Source organism: Babylonia areolata, chromosome 10 (genome assembly GCF_041734735.1).
Source record: "Babylonia areolata isolate BAREFJ2019XMU chromosome 10, ASM4173473v1, whole genome shotgun sequence".
NCBI lineage: Eukaryota > Metazoa > Mollusca > Gastropoda > Neogastropoda > Buccinidae > Babylonia > Babylonia areolata.
The window spans coordinates 203,806-217,729 of record NC_134885.1 but is presented as its reverse complement, the minus strand read 5'-3'; positions in this window follow the sequence as shown (position 1 = coordinate 217,729).

The following is a 13,924-nucleotide window of genomic DNA, read 5'->3' as shown; positions in this document are numbered from 1 at the left end:
AACAGACCAGAGGGGGGGGGGGGGGGGGAAGTGTAGTGCTGGTAGTGACAGTTGTTGTCTGGAACAGACCAGAGGGGAAGGGGGAAGGGAAAGTGTAGTGCTGGTAGTGACAGTTGTTGTCTGGAACAGACCAGAGGGGGGGGGGGGGGGGGGGGGGGAGTGTAGTGCTGGTAGTGACAGTTGTTGTCTGGAACAGACCAGAGGGGGGGGGGGGGGGAGGGAAAGTGTAGTGCTGGTAGTGACAGTTGTTGTCTGGAACAGACCAGAGGGGGGGGGGGGGGAGGGAAAGTGTAGTGCTGGTAGTGACAGTTGTTGTCTGGAACAGACCAGAGGGGAGGGGGGGGGGAAGTGTAGTGCTGGTAGTGACAGTTGTTGGCTGGAACAGACCAGAGGGGGGAGGGAAAGTGTAGTGCTGGTAGTGACAGTTGTTGTCTGGAACAGACCAGAGGGGGGGGGGAGGGAAAGTGTAGTGCTGGTAGTGACAGTTGTTGTCTGGAACAGACCGGGGGGGGGGGGGAAGTGTAGTGCTGGTAGTGACAGTTGTTGTCTGGAACAGACCAGAGGGGGGGGGGGGGGGAGGGAAAGTGTAGTGCTGGTAGTGACAGTTGTTGTCTGGAACAGACCAGAGGGGGGGGGGGGGGAGGGAAAGTGTAGTGCTGGTAGTGACAGTTGTTGTCTGGAACAGACCAGAGGGGGGAGGGAAAGTGTAGTGCTGGTAGGGACAGTTGTTGTCTGGAACAGACCAGAGGGGAGGGGGAGGGAAAGTGTAGTGCTGGTAGTGACAGTTGTTGTCTGGAACAGACCAGAAGGGGGGGGGAGGGAAAGTGTAGTGCTGGTAGTGACAGTTGTTGTCTGGAACAGACCAGAGGGGGAGGGGGGAGGGAAAGTGTAGTGCTGGTAGTGACAGTTGTTGTCTGGAACAGACCAGAGGGGGGGGGGGGGAAGTGTAGTGCTGGTAGTGACAGTTGTTGTCTGGAACAGACCAGAGGGGGGGGGGAGGGAAAGTGTAGTGCTGGTAGTGACAGTTGTTGTCTGGAACAGACCAGAGGGGGGGGGGAGGGAAAGTGTAGTGCTGATAGTGACAGTTGTTGTCTGGAACAGACCAGAGGGGAAGGGGGAAGGGAAAGTGTAGTGCTGGTAGTGACAGTTGTTGTCTGGAACAGACCAGAGGGGGAGGGGGGAGGGAAAGTGTAGTGCTGGTAGTGACAGTTGTTGTCTGGAACAGACCAGAGGGGAAGGGGGAAGGGAAAGTGTAGTGCTGGTAGTGACAGTTGTCTGGAACAGACCAGAGGGGAGAGGGATAAGTATAGTGCTGACAGTAACAGTTATTCTCTGGACTTGTGGCAGGAATCGGTAGGTCAGTCCGAGATTCTATTTATCACACCATCAACATCAACATGGACAGTCCGAACTGTTTGCAGTGCAGATGGCAAAAAAAAAAAGGAATGTGTGTGTGTTCCTATTTACAGTGTGCATAGTGTTTCACTTTGTCTTGCTCACACACGTCAACCCTCCTCACATTTTCTCTGCCTTCTACAAGGTTCCAAAGACAAGCAAATTGACTTCTGCAGAGAAAGTATTGAGGAATGTAAATTTGAAATTGTTGAGCGTTTGTTCATATGCAGAGCCATAGAGAGCAGAACAGTCTAAGCATGATGTTCAGTAGTTTCCTCGAAATCATTGTGTTTGTGGTTGATGGGCATTGTTGTTGGTGGAGTGTCATCATCAGCACATCACCACCTGCTTCACAGCACTGCCAGCACACACACACAACTGTGGTGATATTTATAGGATTATGAGAAGTCTTGTCAAAAGGATTATGAGAAATCCTGTCAAAAAGGATTATGACAAAAGGATTATGAGAAGTCCCATGTAAAGGATTATGGGCAGTCCTGTCAAAAGGATTATGGGAAGTCCTGTCTAAAGGATTATGGGAAATGTCAAAAGGATTATGGGATGTCCTGTCAAAAGGATTATGGGAAGTCCTGTCTAAAGGATTATGACAAAAGGATTATGAGAAGTTGTGTCTAAAGGATTATGAGAAGTCCTATGTAAAGGATTATGAGAAGTCATGTATAAAGAATCATGGGAAGTCTTGTCAGAAGATAGAGAAAATGAAGAATAGATCTGTGTGGTAATACACACTGAAAATGTCCTGTCAGAAGGTAGAGAAAATGAAGAATAGATCTGTGTGGTAATACACACTGAAAATGTCCTGTCAGAAGATAGAGAAAATGAAGAATAGATCTGTGTGGTAATACACACTGAAAATGTAGAATGCGTCCTTCACACTGGATTTGGTCATATCATGGTAGTTGAATGGCGAACCACCCCCACCCACCCCCCTTCTTGGAGTGATTGTTCCAGCAGCCCCCTGACCCTCCCTTTTCACTGAAGGGCCAAGCATTGTGGTCATCCTTCACTTGTTTCCCTTGTTCGCTGGATTGCCCTGATGTGTGATGGTGTGGATTGTTGTGACGATTGGTGTGTGGATTGTGTCATGTCGTGATTGGTGTGTGTGTGTGGGGGGGTGTAATGTAATGATTGATATGTGGTGGTGTGAATTGTCATGTAATGATTGACGTGTGGTGGTGTGTGTAATGATTGATTTGTGGTTGTGTGAATTGTCATGTAATGATTGACGTGTGGTGGTGTGTGTAATGTAATGATTGATATGTGGTGGTGTGAATTGTCATGTAATGATTGATGTGTGGAGGTGTGTGTAATGTAATGATTGATGTGTGGTGGTGTGTGTAATGTAATGATTGATGTGTGGAGGTGTGTGTAATGTAATGATTGATGTGTGGTGGTGTGTGTAATGTAATGATTGATGTGTGGTGGTGTGAATTGTCATGTAATGATTGACGTGTGGTGGTGTGTGTAATGTAATGATTGATGTCATATACTGTACCATGTTAAACTGCTGCAAACCAGGCCTATCTGTTTGCTCTGGCCAAAATTTATCACAGCAACTCAGTGATACGACATCTCACCATTAGACCGCCGCCTGCTAGCCAGTGAAATACCATTTCCGGCAGTAGGTAAACAATCATTCTCAATGGCCGCCATTTTTCAGATAAGTGACATTATCTTTGCCAACCTTTTATGCATTAGAAATGTTATTTTCATGCATGTTTGTTTGTTGCGGCTTTCCGGGACGTTTTCGTCTCGGGATTCATGTATCTTACATCATTTGTGTCTGTTTGTGATGTTTTATTCGATGTTTTGTTTTGTGAACTTCGTCTCTCCTTTGGTTGTTGCAGACCGTTCCTGACTTTCTTCTACTTATGGACTCACTGCAATGCTTGGGAATAACTTGTCCCCATCACGGAGCATCGCTAATCATTCCAGCGATTGCCGAACCCGTGAGGTTAGGATAGTGCTCTCACAGGATATCTGGTCCTGGGACCCACAGGTTCTCCCGTTTGCGATCGGGCCAATGCGTCTTTTATGAGGCACATTGAGGTGGAACAGCTGGAACTCCTAACACAGTCAGGAGGGGACTGTGGGGGATTGGAGTTCAGGCTGGACCCCAAGTTATCCCAAGTGGAGGACGGTTTTGTTGAGGGATGTGCCCCTACTGTGTCTGTGGAAATGGCCTTTAAAAAACAAAACAAAAAAAACATACATATATATGTATATACAGATATATATTTATACATATATATATATATATATATATATATTTCTCTCTCTCACACAGCCAATATTATACTCATGTTATATGCCAGACATGATGTCACAATGGGGCGTGATTCAGCCGTCTGTTCTCTGTTCATGGACAGGCTCTCAGTGCCTGCACTGCTCTCTCCCTCCATCCCTCCCATGCTGTCTCCTCCTCCACCTCCCTCAGTGGGGCGGACACATATAGCCTTGGGGAGGGCCACACTCCATGCTCTCCCCAGGTCAAGTCACCCCAGTATGCCTACAGGAGGGGGTGCGGGGCATGTGGCACCCACCTGCTTGTCAGGTGAAGCCGCTGTCTGTCGGGTCTCCCCTGCTGGGGTAGACATGTACATGTCAGGCGGTCCCACTATCCAGCCAGTCTCCCCTGCTGGGGTAGACATGTACATGTCAGGCGGTCCCACTATCCAGCCAGTCTTCCCTGCTGGGGTAGACATGCACATGTCAGGCGGTCCCACTATCCAGCCAGTCTCCCCTGCTGGGGTAGACATGCACATGTCAGGCGGTCCCACTATCCAGCTAGTCTTCCCTGCTGGGGTAGACATGTACATGTCAGGCGGTCCCACTATCCAGCCAGTCTCCCCTGCTGGGGTAGACATGTACATGTCAGGCGGTCCCACTATCCAGCCAGTCTTCCCTGCTGGGGTAGACATGCACATGTCAGGCGGTCCCACTATCCAGCCAGTCTTCCCTGCTGGGGTAGACATGCACATGTCAGGCGGTCCCACTATCCAGCTAGTCTTCCCTGCTGGGGTAGACATGTACATGTCAGGCGGTCCCACTATCCAGCCAGTCTTCCCTGCTGGGGTAGACATGTACATGTCAGGCGGTCCCACTATCCAGCCAGTCTCCCCTGCTGGGGTAGACATGTACATGTCAGGCGGTCCCACTATCCAGCTAGTCTTCCCTGCTGGGGGAGGCACTCACGTGTCAGGCGGTCCTGGGACACCCAGGTTGGGACAGGTTACTGGACTTCCTGTCAACCTGGACAAGTTTTTTCTTTATTTTTTCCCTTCCTAAAAGTCCATGTGCCAGTGAGCCCTGGGGATGGGCTCACAGGATGGTTGGCACTCACGGGTAGATCCCCCCATTCTACCTGTACAGGGGTGCACCACCGGTGCACTCTGGGCTGCTGGGAGGGCCAGGAATGACCCCAGGTCCTATCCTTCCCGGATTCAGCCCAGCACCCCTTATCTACACATTTGGTGCTCAACTGCAGATGCCCACCGCATCACCTGGAGTGGCCCACTGGTGTCGGTCAAGGTAACCTTTCTGGTCACCAACACATCCCACTCAGGACATAGCACCTCTGGGTTAGCCTACCCAGGTGGGGAAAGCTTGCACTTTCCCCTACCTCAGACTTAGGTGGTCGGGAGAACAGTAGGCCATACAGCCTTCCAGCACGCATCTGTCCCCACCTCTTTTCATGAGGGGCTACGTGAGGACCTTGGCTCCCTCACTCTCACGCATGGCTGAAGATGTTCTCCCGACACTCTGTGGCTGGTGCCCATGGGTTGTTTCTGTGGGTTGATGGCCACAGTGGGCGCAGTGGAGGGCTAGGCCCTCTCCCTACCCTGATTTCAGCCCAGCCCTGTGGAGGAACTGAGTATTTCTCGGTCATGACAACATCACGCTTATCATCACCTCCCTTTTGGGTCCTTGCACTTCCGGACCCTCATCAAATCAAGGAAGCCAAGAGTTTCCGCTGCCCCTTTGGAGATGACAGTGTTTTCACCCCTGGAGTTTCCGCTGCCCCTTTGGAGATGACAGTGTTTTCACCCCTGGAGTTTCCGCTGCCCCTTTGGAGATGACAGTGTTTTCACCCCTGGAGTTTCCGCTGCCCCTTTGGAGATGACAGTGTTTTCACCCCTGGAGTTTCCGCTGCCCCTTTGGAGATGACAGTGTTTTCACCCCTGGAGTTTCCGCTGCCCCTTTGGAGATGACAGTGTTTTCACGCCTGGAGTTTCCGCTGCCCTGGAGATGACGGTGTTTTCACCCCTGGTATGTGTAGTTCACATGCCAGACCACCGGCTCCTCAAGAAACTGCTGTATGGCGAACTCCAGCATGGCAAGCGCTCCCATGGAGGCCAAAAGAAGCGCTTCAAAGACACTCTTAAAGCTTCTCTGAAGGCCTTCAACATCAGCCACGACACATGGGAGCTGAATGCAATGGACAGACCAAAGTGGCATTCAGCTGTCCACAAAGGCGCCAAATCCTGTGAGGCCAACAGAATCACTGCAGCAGAGCAACGCAGACAGGCCAGGAAAAGCAGGGCCAGCAAGTCCCCAACAGCCGCCACCATCCCCTGTCCACACTGCGTCAGAACCTTTCGGGCACGAATTGACCTGACCAGTCATCTGCGCACCCACAGAGCCCAACCCACCCACCCCCAGGATGACTAGATGGTCCTCGTTGATCCCGATGGACGAACCACACACATGTTCTGGGCTCAGTTGCGGACCTGCCTTCCAGGTCTCCGCCCAGCACGTTTCACCCCCAGTATTTTTCTCCACCAGGACTCGATCGCAGCCCAGCGTGGAAGTACTGAGGACTTACGGGTCGGGGCAACCTCTACAGCTGCCAGCACCTCCCTTGTGGGCACCTGTACCACCATGGGACGGAGTACTGCAGGCAGGACCCTTGCTTGTCCATCAGGCAACAGTGCACATGTGTGTCGGGTGGCTCCGGCTTGTCTACGTCTTGGTCGGCCCATGGTCCCAACTCCTCATTTGGATAGGACCTACGGGACCCACTGTCTCCCCCGCTGGAGGTCCCGGTGCCAGGGACCCTTGAGGAGGGTCTCACAGTGTCAGTCGCCCTCCACAGGTGATTTCTCCTTTCAAACCTGATGCAGGTACATCTAAGGTGCATGCTTGGCTGCTACAAGGCCTGGCTAGAACCCCTCATCCTCTCCATCCTGAACTCTGCCACGCACCTCTTACTGGGCGCCGCGCACCAAACGGTTTGGCTGTGAACACCCACTCTTTGGTCAGGGCAGTCTCCATGGTCACCTGCACCCCCTCAGGGACCCTTTCCCATGGGGTCCCCTTACATGGGGTCCAGGGTCTCTAGCGCCTCCCTCTAGGGACTGACCGCTTCTGGGTCACCCAGACAAGGTCGGTGAAGCTTGCAGCTTCTTTTTCCCACTCACTCCTACATTGGGGAGATTAATGGGTGTTCGTGCCCTCTGTGTATGTATGGGTCCCTTCCTAACCATCTCAGGAGACGCGCAGTGTTGAGATTGGCACAACCCTCGTGGGCATTGCTGGACCTGCAGTCCATGGGCTCTAGCCCTGCAGCAGGCATGAACGGGGTAATCAGCAGGCAACTCTGATTGGCTCACTCTTCTCCCCACCAGGCTGCACACCCAAATCTGGAGACCCCCTTGGGTATACCCAGGTGTGAGGGGACCCTGCCCAGTATAGTCTGGGAGGTCCATTTTGAACGGATGTTCTGTAGAGTGGGAGAATATTGATGATTTTTCCTACCCTCTCCTGGGTGACAGGTCAAGTCCATGTTCACCTGCTGATCAGGCTGAACCCACTTCCTTCCTGACGGCACTGTGGCTACACCCTGCCCACATGGGTCACTCTACCATCAGCCTTCGGAATCTGCCCTTCACACCACACTGTCACTATTAACACTTGTACCACCCCCAGGACCACTTATTGCCGTAAGTTCCCACAGATGGCACTGGGGTGGCTGATTAAACCCGCCCTCAATGACAGGGGTAATTTTTCTCTTTCCCTGCCCAGTAGGGAGTCCTTGTCTGTCCCTGGGGTCCGTCCCTCCGGGGAAGTACCTCATTAGACAGGGAAGACAAGACAAATGAAAAGGACTTTTCCATGGGTGCAGTTGGGTCCTTGTTCACCCCCATTCACACAGCCTCTATAGTGTGATGGCCTCTTGGGTGGGACAGGGGGCTTGTCCCACAGAACCTTCCCTCCCCTACCTCGGCCATCCTTTCACATATAATGGCTGGCTGAGGGGGACAGACAGGCTGGTCGGTGCCTGCTACATGTTTCCTCACCATGATGACTTGGCCGCTTTCCCTCACAGGGCCAATCATGTGGTATGAGCGTGGACTCCTGTGAGGTTTGGAGTTTCTTCTCCTGATCCTCATTAACTCTTCAGCCATTCACAGCTGACTACTTTGGGTGACAGAGTGGCTGCGCGCCTGACAGTTAAGGCAGACACTACTACGAGCCAGCACATCAACTCCGTGCATACCAGAAGGGCCGCCGTCATCTATCAAACAACCCAGGGTGAGAAAAGGCTGCCTCATGGTCAATTCCCAGCCAGCAGCACTCCCACTTGGGTCTTTGTCCTCTGCACAGATAGGGGGCCTATTTACACCCCTGATGACTCAGACACATTTCAGACCCTCCAGTCGCTCAGCCCCAGCAAGTAGGGCTTCTCTCCCATGCACAACAGTTGCGCGATGTGGGACTCGACAACTGGGTTATGTTGGGGCTAGAATTGGGGTGCATGCTGTTTCTGGCAGAAGATTCCCCCTCCTCTGTGACCCACTCCTCTTTCTTATGTGCCCAAGTTAGAGGAGCATGGCAGCATTTCAACGACGGGGATATCTCACGGCTTCTTGAAGGCATGACATCAGACCCCAAACTGGGGCCCCAGGGTTTTGGAGACGCCTGCTGGGGATTCCAAAGGTCCCAAGAGGGTGGTGACCAATCCTGGATTTGTCCCCTTCAACAGGGCCACATTCTTGTGGACTCTCAGACACGCATTTGAAAGACCATTCAGCAGTGCGATGTGCCACTGCTTTAAACCTGCAGGTTGTGCATGTCCAGATCCTCATTCTTCCGGCATCATACTGGTACCTGAGGTTCATATGAAGGGATTGAGTAACCCAGGTCTCTGCCTCCGATGTGGTCATTCCGGTGCACCCCATCCTCGGCCAACCGTGGGGCTGGCAGGGGTTTCCAGGTTCAGTTCAGTGTTAAGTTCCTCTAGGTACCTACTCTCCTGACTCCACTTGGCACAGTCACAGGCCCTGTGTATATTTCATACATCAAGGTTTCGGGAGCTGTGCACACAACGGATTGTCGCAACAAAAGGGAAATTGCACTCTCTCCCTAAGCCAGTCCTCTAACTTCTTAGGGACAACATTTGCCATACTGTCCATAACGGTCGGTCAGGGGTGTCAGTGTTCAGTTCACAGCACAGAGACAAGGCTGGTCTCAGAGGGCTTGGCCCAGGGTCATGCACATCTGGGAGATTGGTTCATGGAAATACATCAGCAATAGATTATATACCCCCAAGTGAAACTTCACTCTTCTGGAACTTGCAGCAGTTCGCTGGGCTTGTCTCCACTCCACTTGGGTGGAAGCCATCCAGAATATTCATGTGTTCACAGGTAACACTACCTTCGTGTACGTGGACACAAAAAAAAGGGGAGTGTGTGTGTGTGGGGGGGGCTTTAGATATCCTCATTTGGTGGTCCAAGGCTCTCCCTTGATGGTGCTACAAGGCATTGAGCTTTCAGCAAGACACATAGAGGTAATACCAAAATAGGCAGGCACTCACAGCAGGTTCAAGACCGTCCTCCACTTGAAGGACCCTACACAAGGACACCCTGCAAGGGGTGTGGCGTTCTGGTCTCCACAGAAGGGGGTTCTCTTTACCACAGGTCTGTCGAGGACCCCTGATTCCTGTCACACTGATTGCAGACACGGAATCGTGGGCAGCACATGTTTTTTCTCTGGACTGGAGCTAGCTGACCGCTTATGCCTTTCCTTACTTCCCAATCCTGCCCCAGATGGTTGGGAAGCCAGGTCAGAACACCTGCACATCAGAACCTTAGGCATTGTCTGTTCCATTAATGCAGGATTCTGATAGCTCTGGAGGCTCTGTTGCCACTCGGCCACCTTTCAGCACTCTGTGCCTCTTTGCCAGGATTTGCAGGTGGCCTTCTGCCGTTCAAAGATTTCCTTCATCAATTTCCTCCTCAGGGAAGTCTGTATGCTTACAGCATATGGTTCTTAGGGGTTTCCTTTGTCATGGCGAACTCAGCTGTCACCTATTCAAGGGCTCCCCATGTAAAGCAGAAGGCAGTGCCCTCTTCCATTTGCCTTGAATTCTGCATCAGTTTGACATGGTACAGTATATCCTTTCTTGAAATGCCCACCCGTCCATCCCCATGATTCTTGCTGTGCTACACATGGGACGTTTCTTTGCTGGCCATTGGAATGATTGTTTACCTACTGCCGGCAACGGCATTTCATTAGCTAGCAAATAGTGGTCTAATGGCGAGATGTCATATCACTGAGTTGCCACGAAAAACTTTGGCTGAGAAGAGCAAACAGATAGGCCTGGTTTGCATCAGTTTGACATGGTAAGTATATTTAACCAAACTGGGAGTATAATACGAACTCCCCATATTGATGTGTGTGGTGTGTGTAATGAAATGATTGATGTGTATGATGTGTGTAATGTAATGACTGATGTGTGGTGGTGTGTGTAATGAAATGATTGATGTGTATGGTGTGTGTAATGTAATGACTGATGTGTGGTGGTGTGGGTTCATCAATTGTAAAACATGATGGACGTCGCTGTTCTTCCATGCCCTGAAGCCTTGCTGATAGGTGTCTGACCCAACCTCTCTTTTCCCCGTCAGCCTGTTCACAGTGTGTGTGTGTGTGTGTGTGTGTGATCACTGAGGTGTACCTGAGCTGCCCTGCATGTTTGTGTGTGTGTGATGGTGTGTGTGTGTGTGCAGCAGTAGTTAAGCAGAGGGCAGTGTGTCCAGGACTTTGCTGCATGGACAGGTTAGACCTTTATTTTTCTACACATCCTTGTGAAGGCAGGTCTTTGTTGGGGCCTCTGATGACAGACCAACACCTTACTCTTATCTCTGTTGGGACCTCTGATGACAATAAACCAACACCTTTCTCTATCTCTGTTGGGACCTCTGATGACAGACCAACACCTTACTCTATCTCTGTTGGGGCCTCTGATGACAATAAACCAACACCTTTCTATCATCTCTGTTGGGGCCTCTGATGACAATAAACCAACACCTTACTCTATCTCTGTTGGGACCTCTGATGACAATAAACCAACACCTTACTCTTACCTTTGTTGGGACCTCTGATGACAATAAACCAACACCTTTCTCTTACCTCTGTTGGGACCTCTGATGACAATAAACCAACACCTTACTCTATCTCTGTTGGGACCTCTGATGACAATAAACCAACACCTTACTCTTATCTCTGTTGGGACCTCTGATGACCAGACAAACCAACACCTTTCTTTCAGTGCCTTCAGTTCTCAATGCAGTGGACACCTCAGGTTTTCACTGTCTGTTGTTTCTACCCTGATATGGCTTCCCAAGTGCTCAGCATCTGTAGCTGAACAGTAGGTTTCGCCGGCTCTAGTGTGTGTGTTTTTCTGTTCTTGCTTTTCACTGGTGGAAAAGGTTGACTGAGATACAGGGAAGGTAAGCCCTTCTTTTTGGCTATACTGTGAAAGAAATTTAAGGTTTTATGCACCTTGAACAATTGAAATTTCATTATTAAATGGATACGATTACTAAATAAGCAGCTGTATGATTAAAAAAAAAAAAGTTTTCTTTAATTCATTTAAGCAGATGCGGTATGTTATTGCTGAATGCTTGATGTATTTTAAACTCCGTAAGGTTTTCTTCTAGTTTCTTGGTCATTAAGCATGCAAATGTTGATCTTTCAAATTCTAAGAGAACATTTTAGCAAACCATTTAAGAAAATATAACAAACATTAAGCTGTTTACAAACGTGTATTATTCTTCTGCAATGGGTTGATACTACATTTTAACGTTTTTTCTTTTCTTTTCTTTTTGAACTGCCACAATTCTGGATAGAGGTAACACTTAAACAGAAAAGAATAAGAGAATCATAACAAAAAATAAATTAATAATATATAAAGTTCATCTGTGCCAATAATCACAAGATTATTGTAATCAGCTTCTCTCCACTTCAGAGCTTTGGTTGCTTGTAGGGTTTCTTGTTGGTTTTCGTTTTGCTGGAAAATTATCAAAATATGCTTTGGCAGTAACTTTATAGAAGTCTTCCGTTTTTAGATGAGGCTGTTCTTGTTGTGTACACATGATTTCTTTTGTTTGTTTCAATACTGTGGGTCATTTTGTCGATTTGAAACCCACCTCCATTCCCACCCACTCCCATATGCAACCATGGCTTTGTCACAGTGGTAGCTGTGCTGCATCATGCTGTTTCAGATTTTGTGGACATGTGTAGAAACTGTTAGATTGCACTTTCAGTTGTTTTCTTTTTCCAATGTTTTTAGGTAAGCCAGTTGTATGAGCCAGTGTTTTGTTTGAGGGGGTGAAATGAAATGCATGGTTTTTTGTGTGTGTGTGTGTGTGGTTTTTGTTTGTTTTGTTTTCTGCTTCGGTGTGTGTGTTTTTTTTGTGTGTTTTTTTTTTTGTTTTTGTTTTTTTTTATAGATTTTTTGTTCTTTTTTTTTTCTTTTTTTTTTGCAAGTGATTTGATTGTTCTGATTGGCCTTGACACTGAATCTTTTTCATTTCTAGTTTTTTTATTATTTATTTTATTTGAATAATTTCATTTTTTTAAGGATCTGTTGTTCTCTGCTTTCTTGAATAATCATTATTTTATTACCGTTTGTGGTGTACATACACACAAAAAACGAAAAATGACATTTGGGAGGGTGTGCAGGCCCACTTTAGGCGGATTTTCGTCAGGACACCCCACTCATTTTTAGCGAGAACTGCCTGTGGATGTCTGTCTCCATTGCCGCAATTTCTGTGAGTATATTTTCCAAGTTAAGCTATATTTGGTTTCATAATCACACAAATTATTTGCTTTGATATTCTGTGTTTACTTTGAGCGTGCTTCTGTTCAAATCTATGCCATTAAGTTTTTGAACTGATCTATTTGAAATTCAACACAGAGCCTCCTCTGCCTTCGACTATGGAGAGACTTGACACACCTAATATCAGTTTGAAGCATCATTTTGTATCCTCAGCGCCATATTTTTTCATGTCTTTGTGAAGTTGAAGGAAGGGGAAATCATTGTTTTGGACAACTGACAATGGGATCTGTATACATATATAATCTATATATTCCATTTCAAGGCAAATAGTAATAAAATTACCATATTGCATTCTTTTAAAATGCTGCAGGTGTCGTGAGCTCTAAAGACCTTTTTGACTACATAGATTTTTGCCGTTTGGTTCAGTCTGCAAAGAAAATAATGTGATGAAACTCTGCCAAAAAGCTGTCTGAAGAGGTGGTGGGCTGCCCATGATGTCATATAACCCACTTCTCGCTCCTAAGCCAGGGAAAGTCCCCAATGAAAGGGGGCCAGCACACCCTCCCTGCTATGTCACAATTTATTGTTATTTGCCCAATGCATCTTGGGGGTGGGGTGAATGTATGGAATTTGGAATGTCTCCCTCAGAATTATTATTGGCTTTCGACACAGCATGGAGAGACATAGGAGCACATTGGATGGAATGGTCAGGGAACGTAGCTGAGCTAAGAAATGCCACCTTGAAATTAGCCCCCAGTTGTATTGAATGTTATGAGTCACGCTGAACACAGTCCTGTATTTATCATTACCCTAATCATGCTGAATCATCAAGAGCTTGCTAGTTGCTATGTAATGTATTGTTTTATCTTGGCACTTTTTTCTAAATATGATTTATTGTTAATGAAAACAGTTCATGGAAGACCTGTTTATGTATTTTACTGATGTACATAATGCAGTCTGCATTTTAAAGATGAATGAATATATCTGCCAAAAGCTAGACCAATAAAGTTGATCTTGTTACAATAGTTAACATCATGCAAGTCTGAGATGCTGTGCATTCACATGTGCATATGTTGGGCATTCAAGTAGCACCCACCAGTAATCGACAGGGTTATTACTTTTTTGTAGTTCATGTTAGCTTGCTTTTGTCCAGATCACAGATGCACACAAGTATTTGGCACACTTTTTCTCTAGTCCTCTTTAATAAAATATTTCACATCAGGGACACTCTGATAAATCTGTACACAAGAACAGCCTTAAATGAAACGGCAAACTGAGCAAACTTCATAATGCTGCACACAAAAATTATTATTTTTGCAAAGATAAAAACATGTGCTAATTTCATAGAATCCATCTTCAGGCACTTGAAATAGTCAGTGGCTTGAGGTTGTGGGGACAGGTCAGATGATGACCAATGCATCAGCACACAGGCTTTTGTGCCGAGGA